Genomic DNA, 13,736 nt, shown 5'->3' with positions numbered 1-13,736 from the left:
ATAACTCCACCCAATGTGAGTGAGGTCATTGGAACTGTGCCCTCCAGAGTGCTCAGTTCCATGCACCCCATCTCATACCCTTACACATACCAGGGAAATTTCACTCACAGGTCCCTGGTTTCCAACTTCCGCTGAGTCCTCAGATCCTTTAAGATGACTAGTGACACTTGGAAGGAGGGACCTGGATGGGGATGAAAAGATGAGAAGTAAAGTAGTGGGAGTGAGTAAGCTCAGCTACATGTGGGAGGAGGTGGGGAGAAAGGGGAGTGTGGCCAGCAATGCCCGGTAGAGTGACCACTGAGGAAAGGCTGTTGGATTAACCATCAGGTCACTGATGACCATTGGGGGAGCTGCCTCTGCAGAGGGAAAAGGCAGAGAACAGCCATCAGCAGAGGGACAGGTGGGAGATGAAGCAGTAGACACAAGAAGAGGCTCCTGCAAGGGAATTCCACTGGAGAGGGAGGGGACTGCATAACAACCTGAATGCAAGTGCAGTTCAGAGTATTAGAGAGAGATGTACCTAGCCCCTGTGAGCTTGGGAATGCCACTGAACAACTCGAAGTCTCCGTTCCCCCATCTCTAAATGGAGAAGACATCACCTGTTTCATTGGATTGGTGTGAGGATTAGTCAAGGCACATAAATCTCTTTGCACCTGGCACATAATAAGCACCCAAGTCATTATCTTCCTCATAGTTGCAGGCTTGTGGGAAGAAGCCAGTGGAGAAGGGAAAATTAAAGATTTTGGAAGGCTGGTAATTGGCAGGGTGTGTCCTAGAGATGGGAGATGGGAGAGGATGAGGGGAACCTCCTAAGGGAGGAGGGACTAATCTTCTTCTGGGGCAGGAGGAAATGAAAGGATGGACGAAGATGCAAATCACATTTGGAGGTGAAGGGGCTCAAAGCTGTGGAGGTCCGCACCAGGTGTCTACAATCATCTGAGAATGACACAGCCCTTCTCAACCCTTCAGCTCTCCAGGCTCCCTCTTCCATCTAACCAATGAAGTATTTGAAGAAAGTTATTCTGACCATAAATTGTTTTTATAGACTGAGCATCACTGGTTTCTCATGTGGTGTGGTTTCTGCATGAAATACCATCCTCCAAGGGGATCCTGCCAGGATGTTCAAGTGTTAAAACGTGCACCCAGAGCTAAGCCTAAACATTTCAGATATAGCCTGCCCTGTGACAAGCCCGGGGGGCTCCCACCTCCCTCTCTAGACACCTGTGACTCTGCCAACACAGGCAAAGGTTGTTTGGGTTTCCAGCTGCCAGTTCAGCCTTGATTCACACGGAGCTTGCAGCCAACCGAAATCTCTACGTCAATTTCACATACAACTCCGACAAGACGGGATTCCTTCTTCTTGCTTTAGATATTTCTTTTCATCACAAAGCACAAAACTCTCCTTCTGGTGCTTTAAATTTTATCTTCATTTTGGCCCATCCTTCTAGTCTTTCAGATTCAGTTCCCCTGGCTCAGAGGAGGAAGTTACATTTCAAACCTGTCAGGTGACACTGCCCCATTTGCACAAAGAGTCTTTGTTGGTTACAGCTGTGCCAGGACTTCGCAGAGAGGCTCCGGGGATTGAATGCCTGTGAGGATGCGCAGGAAGATGGGTGCTCCCCGGGGGCCAAGGATGTGGAAGGCTCCTTTGGAGAAGCGGGCCCCTCTCAGAGAACTCGAGACCCAACTTTCAGAAAAGGTTCTGAGCAACATCTACTTTCAAGTCCAAAACCACTCTTGGGAAATGAAACTAATTGTGTAGAAGGTTGATGCAAATACATACCCTTCCTGATAGCAAATGGGGGTAATATTTCCAGATGGCACCGACCGGTGCGCAATATACATTGAATGAGGAGATAGAATGAATAAAGGAGTCACCAAGTGAATGTAACATGAACGTGGATGATTTTGAAGTCCCCGTTGATCAAGGCCATAGCAAACTTGCTGCAGTAAGGTAGGGATATTGGCTGCCCAAGGCACAGGGTGTCCAGAGGACATGGGTGTCTAGAGGGCAAATAGCCACCCTCCCATCTTTGACCTTCTCCCAGGTCTTCTGCTATCTTGTTTTACTCTCCCCTGGGTATTTAATCCTTTCCTCTGTCCCCCACTCTGTCATACCCTGGGAGGAGCTCGTGTAAAGATGAATTCAAAACAAACCAGCCAGTCTGAAAAGACAGCTCTTTCACCCCCACCTCCACTCCCAAGAAAGATTTAATGTAAAACCTGTTCTTGGGATCCATGTGATTCACAAACATCACTGCTTCCATCAGCTCAGAGTGCAAGGGAATGGGGGAGCTGGGAAGAAACAAATGTGGCTGCTCTCACCTTGGAGAGGGGTAAACTGAGACAGAGGCTCAGCTAGGACGTGGGAAGTGACAGAAATAAACAAAAGGTGGCTGTTTCCAAGGCCAGTATTCTGTCTTCGACTCCTCAAACCCCTGTCTCGGTGAACGACACTAACTCCTTATCATTTCTTCCAAGAGCAGACATGGGGATTTAGAAACCCCTCTCTTCAAAGACACAATGACAAATGCAGGAAATGGGACCCCCAGCTTCAGTTGATTATTTTTTGCTTTGTCTTGATAATTGACATGAAATAAACAGCCTTTTGAAACAACTTTTGTTAGAACGGTCAACTCCTTGTGGGCAACGATGGTGTCTTTTTCATCGCTGTGACCCACCATGGCACTTTGACCAATCCCTTATCTATAGTAGGCGTGTCATAAATACCCCATAATAAGTGCTTTCCTCACCCAGAACACTCAGACCCGTATTACACTAATATTTACTGAGCTCCTACCAAGTACGAACCAGCATTCTCAGAGCTTTGCAAATGTTAAGCAGTGAGTGGGGGAGGTTGGGATCCTTCCCTAAAGATAGTTTGTCACATGGTTGTGGGTGACCTGCCAATGTGGCTCCAGTTCTCCTGAGCTGCAAAAGGAGCCCTGGGATCAAACATCCTTGTACAGAATCCCACAGTTCCCTTATTCAAAACCGGACCCTTCACATCAAATGGTAGGATATATCAAGAAGCACACCCCACTTTATTTTTTCCCTAAGAAAGCTGCTACTGTCTAATCTCAGCTGAGATGGGGTCACGTAGGGACAGGGCTCCTCTGTCTGCTCTCTGGCTCCCTGGAAGTTTCCTAAGATGTCTCTGGGGCTCTAATGCCATTTCTAGTCCAGCCGTCCTTGAGGAGCTGAGATGGGACTGGAAACCTTCTTCCCTAAGGCAGGGTGACCCCTGAATGTCAAAGACAGATAATGATAGGGAAGGTTTCCCCAGGTGGTCCCAGGCCATTCTCTTAGCATTTAGAACAGGAAGGTATCTGTACTGATATATCTGGAATTAATGATTTTCCCCTCATGGCCCTCATGGGCACCACCAGCAGTGGCACTGTTTCTGTGAGGGGTTTCACTGTGGCACGTCATGGGGTAACCCATATGGTAGAGACTCCTAGTGTCCTTCAGTTTTCATTTTACCTTTCTTCCTTAGGAGTGGACCCCTCCAATATTTAGCTGCATACAGAGTAAAGGGTGCCTTTCCAGTCTTCCTGGCTGGTTGCATCTCTACACCTGCCCAATGATGAAAGTGAAAGTGGTATGGGGGGTGGGAGAGGCAGTTGGAGGGGGGAGGGAGTAGTGGAAAGCAGATGCCCACTGCTGGGGACAGTGAGAAGGTAGGATAGGGAGATACTGGGTTTGGACAACTTCATGAAGCCTACATCTAGATTTCATTCACATGAGAAAAAACAGATTTTGTCTTGTTTAAGCCATTTAGGGGTGGGTGGTGGGGTTGTCAAAAACTGAATCTCATTCTCTGGCACCTGGCTAGGGCATGGGGCTGCTGTTCCACCGATGGTTTGAAGACTTCTGTAAGTGGAACACTTTACTCCAAGAATTGGTTTCCAAGTCGTTGCAGGGGGATCCAAGTCAAAGGGCTGATGCAGATCTGCTTGGGGTGAGCGTGGGAGTTCAGAATAGTCTCCAGAGGGGATTCTCAAAGAAAGAATCCTTGGGGAGAAAACCTCACTATGGTCTATAAATTCTGCAGGACCAGAGCAAGTCTCTCAGCCTCCTTTTCAAGGATATGTTCCAAGAAGCACGGTAGGGACAGATTACATGGTTATGGCGGGGGGGGGGGGGGGGGGTGTAGTATGTAATGAGAAAACAGAAGGCAGAATTTTCCAGACTCAAGCCTCTCCATTGAGATTTCTCTGTTATTCTTTCTGCCTCTCTTTTCTCTCCTTTACCTGGGAATCACATCTTTGATTGCTAGAAATCAGCTTATATTTTGGCCAGCTAGCAGTCAAGTCTTTTTAAATTGAAAGCGATATAAATTCCAAATCAACAGACTTAAGGCAAAATAATTTATCAGTTCATATAGCTGGGAAGTCCAGGAGCTTCACATTTAGCAGGGTTCAGGGGCTTACACAGGGCCACTGGGTTATCTCTCAGCTCTCCCCACCCAAGCAGTGGCAAGACAGCCACTAGGGGCCTTAGGACCATCTTCTTTGGGCTCAGCAAGCCCTGCAGAAAGCCAGGACCTCGTTCTCAGTTCTTAGCAAAAATCCTGAAACTGCCTCTTCGGTGACTGACTGAAGCCGGGGCCTGTGTCTGAATGCACTGCTGATGGGCACGTGGATGGATGTTGACCGGCCAGGACGAGGTCATGTGTCAGCCCTGAGCCTGGGTGGGGACCTGTCACCAGTCCCTTCTGTCCAAGAAAAATCAGGACAGTGCAGAGCAGCCAAACCAAAGCGCTTAAGTCTGTTACATCCAGGGGCACCTGGCTTTCATAAATCCTGCCCAGGAGGCAGACCTGACTTACTAATTTCAGTGTTCTTCGGTAGAGACCCAGAAGGGAAACAGAAGAAGGAGGGAAAGATGGAGCCCATACAGATAGGAATTCCTTGTTTTCCAAGCTGAGAGCTACAAAGGGTTAATCAAGAGAGATGCTAAGGGAGTAGCCACTAGTACTGTGGAGCAGGGGCCTGGGTGCTAACCACACCTAAGTATGTCTTCTGAAATTGTAATTGCTTATTTGAAATCGCTGCTAAATCTCCCTGGACACAAGAGCTGGAATGTGAAGAGCTGGGGGAGGGGATGAGGAGCCTGCTGTGGGTAGGCCCAAGGGGAACCCCAGCTCCTGTAGATCCAGCCCAGTAAGACTCGCAGTTAGATCCCATGGCACACACAGCAAAGTGGGAAGCAGGGCTGTCAACCCCCTCCTTCACCCCACCCCCAGCCAAAAAAAAGGACAAGAAGCCTCAGGGAAATGCCTAGATGTCCCATCTCAAGGAAGATACCAGGCCTCACACCCAAGAGTGCCCTGTCTGTGTCTGAAAGTTGCCCCAGGTCACATTTACAGATTTGAGGATCAGAAACGCCCCTTACCCACAATTATTCCCAAAGATACTACTAGTGAGCACCATGGGCTCTTTGCACGCCCCCCATTCCCTGTCACTGTCACCTGATAGAGCAGGCGTTCTTGCTCATACTGCAGAAGAGGAAGCTGAGACTTTGACCTGCAGTTTCGGGGACTTGCACAAGGTAAAGGGACTCTTCATCACTGTGACAACTCTTCCCCAAATAAAAAATGACCAAATCTGCCATCACATCACCAGCACTGGTATTGGTCCTTGTAGGAGAGTGGGAAATGTCCAGAACAAGCAGCACCATTGCCTCTGCAAAGATCTGCAGGCCAGGGAGCAAGTACTGCCGGCCTCCGCTGCCTGCCCAGGGCTGAGGCAAGCCTCAGATGCCTATTCCCAGAAAAAGCACCTCCTTTTCCCTTCTGCCTGACATCTTGGGTGCTTGGACACCCATGGTTAGAAACTAGATTGGGAATTTTTTCTGCACTTTGGGGCTAAGAACTGAGGATCAGGACTTTAAGTTTATAGCACAGCTTTTTCTTACAGCATTTCCTAAAATCCACGAAGATTACAGTCATCTCCCAGAAAAATGAGGACTGTGAATTTCTCCCATCAAACCCGGAGTAGACACAACATGTTCTCATGGAATAAACAAAAAGTACTCCTAATTTTTAAAATTCAAGACCAGAAGTCTCTCACCATTTAAACTTTATAGACTAATAGAATCTGGGCCGCAGGGTTAAACATAACAAACAACATATAGTAACAAATGTTAAAAATACTATAGTGCAAAAGCACCAGAAGCAGCACCAGAAATTTGCTGAAGCCTCCATTTAATTAATCCAAGTTGAACATATGGCTTTGGTTACATGTGGTTCCAGGCCAGAGGCATAAAAGCCAGAGTTCGTGGGAGAGCCAAGAGGAAAAGCTGCTAATGCAGGGGGTGTCCCTCCCCACCCCAACCTTGTGGGTGCATGTAGCACCCATCCTCTCACTTCACTTCTGCACTGACCCCAGTCCCTTAACCCTGTCCTTACAAGATTGTTGCATCCATTTTCAAAGCATGAATGTTGCCTCATTTATTTTAGAATCAATGATGTGCTTGTGGAGAGAATGAATGATCAAACATCAGTGGAGGGAGGCAGAAGGGGAAGGACAGCTCTACCCAAGAAAACCTTTCTCTTTCCTAGAAAATTCTTGATGTCCTTGGGCAGAGTTGGCTGAACAAAAGGTAATAAAGACTCGTGTGCTATTACTTATTAAGTTATTAGAAAAGGTGAGAGGATGAACCAAGGTCTGTTGATTAGAAGGAGCAGAGACCGCCTAGCTTCCCTCCAGTGTTGTGGGGTTTATTTTTAAGGCCACCCACAAATAAGAAGGCAAAGGCCACAGACCAAATGACAGACCTAATGGCAACCCAGGACAAGCCACACAGCTCACTTATTGGGAGGAACAGGAGCAACAGAACCTGTATGGAGCCTGACAGAGTCCTAGATGTAGGTCAGGAACCAAGAGGTCTTTCAAGATCAAACAGCTTTAAAACACAGACACTCCAGCTCCTGGCCAGCCCAGCAGCAGGTTCCATCCATCCTTGGCCTTCATGCTCTGCCACTGCTCTTCTTGCTGCTTATTTATGCAGCTGCTTCAGGACCCCAAATGCCTGCCTTCTCTGGTTCTTTTACCACCAAGTGTTCACTCTAGGATGTCCTTGTCAAGTTTGCCAAGAGAGAAGATCTCATTAGCGTAGTTAGGCTGAGCCTTCACTGGCCAACCAATCAGTAAGTGGGCTGCTGCTTGGACCAGGTGCCCAGTCCAGTGTGGTGAGGTCATAAGTATAGCTCTGTGTGTGGGCAGAGATTTTTTTTTGTGGGACTGAGACCAGAGCAGGTGTCTTGCAGGCCAGAGCCCGTAGCCCCTAGTCATAGACATGCCATGATTAAAAAGATGAGACAGGAGGAGGGGAACAGATTATTTGAAATAATATGTTGAGTTTGTACACTTCTGGCAGTCCTAGTGTGTTTGACAATGTAGAGATTTCTTTTAATCTGCAGAGTTGGTGAGTGCATATCCCAGGTCCCCCTGATGTCATGTGTATGCTCCACTTGGGTCAGAAAATCAGCAGTGGGTGTTCAGTGTGTATTCCAGCTGATAGTGGGTTGGAGGGCCTAGGAAGTGGGGAGGAAGGGGAACGTGAAGCCTTGGCAAGAGATGATGAGTATGTGCCAGTGATTTAATTACTCCATTAATGAGAAAACCTGCAGGGTTTTAACACTGGTTTAAAATAGGATATGAGAACAAAGATTTTGTGTACTCAAAGCACAAGAAGGCATGTTAAAAGGCTGCAAAGTCCCATACAAAACTGGTCAAAGTCCTACAGGACAACAAAACTATAACCTTCAGGGTTATTTTTTTCTACCAGATAGAAATCATTTGCATCTCTACTGAACAGAGAAGTCATTTACATTTTAACAGTTTCTACACAGTGTCATCTAATTTTACAGAGCTATGCATGCCTGGACTCCAATTAACAGTAACTATGAAGTCAAAGTTACGTCCCCTTAGAGAGCCAGAAGGCTCCCAGGTGAGCCTAAGACATTGCTCTAATATTGAAAGGACTTTTTGCTCACCCTCCCACCCTCTGCCAAGTTTTGAAAATATTTCTTAAGAGAGAAAAATCAACGACATTTTGCTTCAGAGGGTGTTAAAGAAGGGAAACCAATAGCGAATGTGGGGGGCCAACGCCCAGGGAGCCGGAGCGCCAGGGTTCTCCACCTGGGGTGGCCGCTCACCAGCAGCCTGACTTCAAATCTGACCTCCCCGGACCTCAGTGTCCTCATCTATAAAATGGGGCTATTCGACTGCACACTTGGCACGACGGTCGCCCCAAGTCACTTTCAAAATAAAAAACTGCGCCGACCCCCTTCACCACACTAATCCTGAGAGAGAAAGAGGAAGGGGAAACAGCACAGAAGCGGCTCCCGGGCAAACCTTCCGACCCGACCCGGGAGAGGACCCTTTGATCTGCTCCGGAAAACCCCGCCCAGCGTCGCGGGTCGGCGGGCGGTGAGGACGGAAACGGCCCCGGTTCCGGCGACCTAGGGACACGCGGCTGACCCGAGGCCATCGCACCTCCGCTCCAACGCCCGCGGGTCCCGCCCGCCCCAGGGGCTGCGGCTCTGGGGCTGCCCGCGCGGGCTCCTCCCCCCACCCCGGCCCCTTCTACCTCCCCTGCTCCCTCCCTGCTCCCCCCTGCTCCCTCCCCCGTTCTCCTCCCCACCCCCGCCCCCGCCCCTTCTACCCCCTGCCCCCCTGCTCCCTCCCCCCGCCCCTTCTACCCTCCTGCCCCCCCTGCTCCCTCCCCCCGTTCTCCTCCCCACCCCCGCCCCTTCTACCCCCTGCTCCCCTGCTCCCTTCCCCCTGTTCCCCCCGTTCCCCCCCCTCGACCCCCCCCTCGCGGGCGCCGGGCCAGCTCCCGCCGGGCGACTGTCAATGAGCCACCCCCGTTTTGGTAAACACACACTCTGCAGTTTCAGGCCACACTTGCCTGTCGCCAGGGGCGTTTTCTGTTTTGACAGAAGCGGGGGCACCGCCAAGGCCAGGATTTGGAGCTGCCCGCGGGGACGTCCGCGTCTCCTCGCGGCTTCACTCCAGCAGGACGGGCGGGATGCGGGTGGGGGTGCCGTGGGGCCATTCTCTGGGTCTCTCAGGTCCCCGACCCGGCTGAGCGCCAGGTGTTTTCACTGAGGCCGCAGCCCCGAGGCACCCTTTTCTCTGCCGGGTGAGGGGAGAGGACTTGCAGGTGGGCGCACCTTCTCCTACCCGGCCAAGGGCCCCTGAGCACATCCCTTTCTCTCATCTCCAGAGTAGAGGGAACCAGGGAGCCCTGCCCTCTGGGAGCCTCTGTGGACGCCAACTCAGACCAGACTCCCTGAAGACCCGCAGGAGCCTCGCAGGCATGCCAACCAAGGAACCTAGGAATCTGGAGGCCAGGAAGTTAGCAAGGAGGTGCTTGGGCCCGCGGAGAGGGTTTTAAAGAAGATGCTGAGCATTTGTCCAACCACTGCTTCTCAGTGGGGGAGAGGAGCGCTGTGGTATTTAGGGCAGGACAATCTCCCAGGCCCAGTGAGGACAGGCTGGGCTGCCCCGCGAGGGGTTTGGCCTTGCTAGCCCCGGTGCAGTAAATGCCCAGAGCACCTCCCCATCTTTGTGACAGCCCCAAATGCCCCCACCTGTATCATATACTCTTGAGATTGAGGTGCCTCCTTAGGTTGCAAACCATTGCTCGATCATTTCCTAAAATATATTACAAAAAACATGAATTAGTTCCTTGAAATGTAGCAGTTGTGATACAAAGTTTCATGGTCAATATTATGCAGGGTTGGGGAAATGGTAGATTAAAACTGGGGAACAAGATTTCTTTAGGACAGGACTTCTTAGAACCTTTAATATATAAATGTGTGTTTTGAATTATCAAAATTCCCCAATCTGACAATGGAATTCTTTCTCTTTGGGACACACCTTGGATGACTCTTGACGACACTATATCCCCCAAAAGGCCCTGTGGTGACTTTTATATCTTCCACCACGTGCAGCAGAGGGTTGAGCCCTCCGAAGGCCCTTATGTTCTTACTGAATTGAACTCTGGCAAACCAGAATGTGTGAAGCTACCAGGAAGGAGGCCAGAGTAGCCGGAAACCACTGCAAAGATGACCTCACAAAGAAACCAGTGTGGTGGGGCTCCTGGAGCGCTCACGGGGAATGTGTCCTGCTTCTGAGAGGGAGCAGGCTGACAGGCGCCTTTGGCTTGCATGGTTCAGGGAAACTAAAATAGTCCCGGTGGTTGGAAGAGAAGTATGTGTGGATGAAATTATTCAAATGCTGACAGATGGATTGGAGGTCTCCTCTCCTGCTGGCCTGGCAGCTTCTGTGTAGAAAGCTCTGGTGAGATGCTGGAAATGGAAGCCTAGGCAGATATCACGGCAGTGAGGCACAGTAAACCACAGTAAACCGACAGCCACCAGGTGCTCAGGAGGGAAGTTGGAAGCCAGAACATTGGCTGAGCTGAACTAGGAGCAGGACTGTCCTGTTGTGCAAAACACAAAGAGCAGTGTGTTCAGGTCGAAAGGATCAGGTTTCTCAAAATGGAAGCAGGCCCTGTGCATTCTGAACTTCAGGCCTTGCTCCAAGGTCAGGGGGACAAAACGTTACTTATCCCCCTCCAGGAGGATGCCACTCAAACACACTCGTTCCTCCAGGGCCCGGGCAAGGGGCCAGGGCCAAGGGGATCTGCTGCTTCCTGTGAAAAACTAGGTGAGCAGTCAGGATCCCAGCACCTCACCCACACCCTCCCTGGCTTGTAAATCAGGTTCTGCTTTCCTAAGGTGCTCTGTACCCGTGAAACTTCCCTCTGAGCAATTAGTTAGAAGCTGTTGGTTCTTAAATTTTTCCTGTTTAGCTGGCCTGGTCGGTGCCTGGGACCCCGTGTTCGAGATCACTGCTGCAAAGAAAGAAAAGAAAAGGAAGGCAGTCCCACTCCCCCAGGGCTGGTGGGCTCTGTGAATCCAGCCTCAGCCTTCGTTCAGGACAGCCCAGAGTGGCTTTTCTAGCCCCACCCCCAACCCCCACCTGTCCAACCTTTTTTGCTCACAGGTCACAGTCAAGCTTATTAAACTTGGATGACAGTAAACCAATGACTAACTGGATAATTAAAGCCACAAGTCAGGAGGACTGGGTGGATCCCTTCTCTAAAATCTCCAGTGTCATGTTCCGCAGGCAAACACCACTTACCCATTGCTTCATGCCCCCACCCCACCGTCCCTGTCCGGCCCCAAGGAAGGAGGAAATCTAACCACACTCCCCCACACTGTTGAGTGAACGGGAACATGACCAAAGATTTCCAACTAAAACCAAAGTTACTCAGCAGAGCTTCCTGCTGGGTGGCTGGCGGTGACGTACTGGGGGACAGAAGGTACCTCTTTGGGCTCTTTCTCTTCTACGCAACTTCTCTGCTTCAGTCACTTGCAAGCCTCCCCACTTCCCTAGGAGAGGGGAGGAGAACTTCACAGCAGACAAGCCCCCACTGAGAGGACCCTGGGTTTGCTTCAAAGACAGGCCTTCTCCAAATCTGCAGTTCCAAGCAATTGCCTCTCCCCCACTACTGAAACGTGAAGCCCTGCTGAAGTTCAGTGTTCCCCAAAGCATTTCTGTGCTTCCCCCTCTAACCTAGGGCCCTCCAGACCTCCACAGTAATACCTCTGCCTGACAGGGACTTAGCTTCTCTAGTGCCTCTGCCCTTCCTCCCACCCGCAGCTCGGACTGTCCCTGCTCCCTCCTGCCTCCCCACCACTGTATCCGCCCCCCCCCCCATCCCTGGTCCTGAGCAGCAGCCCCCTTTCCACTAGGAGACACAGGTGGAGGAGGGATTCCAAGTGGGGGGTGGGGCGGGCTCTCTGATTTTTGCATGCTATTCCACAGTAGGGGTTTGTGGTTATTTTAATTAAAAACATCTTAATGTTCCCAGCCGGTTTTTGAAGGACCTTTGATTCCAAGAAAATATAGACCATGTGTAGCCCATGGCTCCATGCTGCTTGCCCTGCCTTAGGAGGCTGTTTCTTTCCCCTGCTTATAGGGACCCTACCCATGAGAAGAAGACTAATTTGGTTTGTACTTGCTAGCCAGAATGTCTTTCACATTCAGTTCAGGTCCCTTTCTGATATTGAATTTCATGGTCTTGCAGTAGTGGCTGGAAAATAGGAATGCAAAAAACACAAATTGCCTGAGAACACTTACTGTCATTACCTAAGAGAAGAAATTAAAGTCAGTTTCTGCTCTCAATATGCTGTTTGTACAAGTGTTTAGGCTTGTTAAAAAAAGAAACAAAGGGAAAAAAAAAAAGAAACGACAGAGGGGTGCCTGGGTGGCTCAGTTGGTTAAGTGCCTGACTCTTGATTTTGGCTCAGATCACGATCTCAGGGTCATGAGATCGAGCCCCTCACTGGCGGGATCCAAACTGAGCAGGGAGTCTGTCTGCTTAAGATTCTCTCTTTCTCTCTGCTCCTCCCCGTGCTCTCTCACTCTCTCTAAAATAAATAAGTAAATCTTAAAAAAAAAAAAGAAACTACAGATCCAAAATGGAGTCACTTATGTTAAGTCCAACTCTAGACTTAGCACCTAACCTTATTACAGTTTCAGTCTTTTTTCCCAGGAGTGGATTTTAAACCAATCAGCCTGTGTTTTCCTGATCAGCACTAGTGAGGGCATCTGCCAAGACCCCTGCCCTTACCCCTAAGGGAAGATGACCTTGTCTGAATCAATCCTTTCTTCTCTTTCACTAATAACTTCTTTGTCCTGTCCCTTTCCTGCCTATAAAAACCTTCCATTTTGTACAGCTCCTCAGAGCACCCTCCTATTTGTTAGATGGGACACTGCCTGTTTCACAAATTGTTGAATAAAGCCAATTAGATCTTGAAATTTACTTAGGTGAGTTTTGATTCTTAAACAGGCTAAATGCATGTTGAAAGAGTACCCACATATCATCTACGTCTCCTATCACCAGGAACTGATGTTACCAAAACTCATGTCTCATCTGTCATCTTCTCATCTGTGTTTAGCAGACTCACACAGAGCAAACCAGGAGACCTGCAGACTGATGAAGGCGCTTGAGACCAAGAAATCCAACAGCGTTCTAAACCAAGATGAAAAGTTAAAAGATAGATGATCGTCCAGCCAAGCGGCCACAAGCCCCTCCCAGAGCCCTCCTCCTGTCCTTGATGTCACTGGCTGCCTCTGCCCTGCTCTGGGGCCTTGAGGATGCTCAGCTGGGAGCCTCTGCTGGGGCCGGGTTTCCTGGCCTCCCTGCCCTGAGGGTGGGGGCGGCGGCGGTGGTAGAGGAAGTGCTGTGGGGAGCTGAGTGAGGCAGATGGCAGCAACACACCCAAGGGTGACTGCAAGGCGGTGGCTGAGGACAGAGGAAGCCGCAGTTGGGGACCACCCTGCTGAAATGGCTTTCTTGACCCCTGATCCCTCAGACATGCTCCAACTAAAAAATACTAATAGTGCATAACTGTGAAGGCAGGTTCACACCCGCGTGTATGTCCTATGAGATCTCTTCGTTCCCCGGGGAGAAACATAAGCTACAAACATCACATTTCTTTCCGTGTTGAATTACTACTGTTTAAAAAGTCGAAGGAAAAAAGTAAAGTCAATCCTTCCATTAATAGATAAATTTTAAACAAGAACAGTGTGATTTCTTGCCAGTCACTGATGACTGATTTTCCAGAAGGGAATGATGTGCTCGTGAGGCAGTCATTAAGTGTGATGACAGCCACCAATTTAGTGAAGGGTCAATGGCCTGTTTATTTT

At 49.7% G+C, this 13,736-nt stretch overlaps 1 long non-coding RNA gene across 1 annotated transcript; it reads left to right on the top strand.

Annotated features, from left to right (window-relative positions):
- The first annotated feature begins 8,808 nt into the window (after positions 1 to 8,808).
- LOC112657718 (uncharacterized) lies at positions 8,809 to 12,971 on the top strand. The gene is made up of 4 exons (XR_003135243.3): positions 8,809 to 8,883; positions 9,238 to 9,380; positions 10,598 to 10,685; positions 10,831 to 12,971. It is a non-coding gene; the product is annotated as an uncharacterized LOC112657718 (long non-coding RNA).
- Positions 12,972 to 13,736: the final 765 nt, after the last annotated feature.

The sequence above is a fragment of the Canis lupus genome, chromosome 8 (genome assembly GCF_003254725.2).
Source record: "Canis lupus dingo isolate Sandy chromosome 8, ASM325472v2, whole genome shotgun sequence".
Classification (NCBI taxonomy): Eukaryota; Metazoa; Chordata; class Mammalia; order Carnivora; family Canidae; genus Canis; species Canis lupus.
Note: the sequence above shows the minus strand (reverse complement) of the source record. Positions and strands in the feature narration are given on the sequence as shown.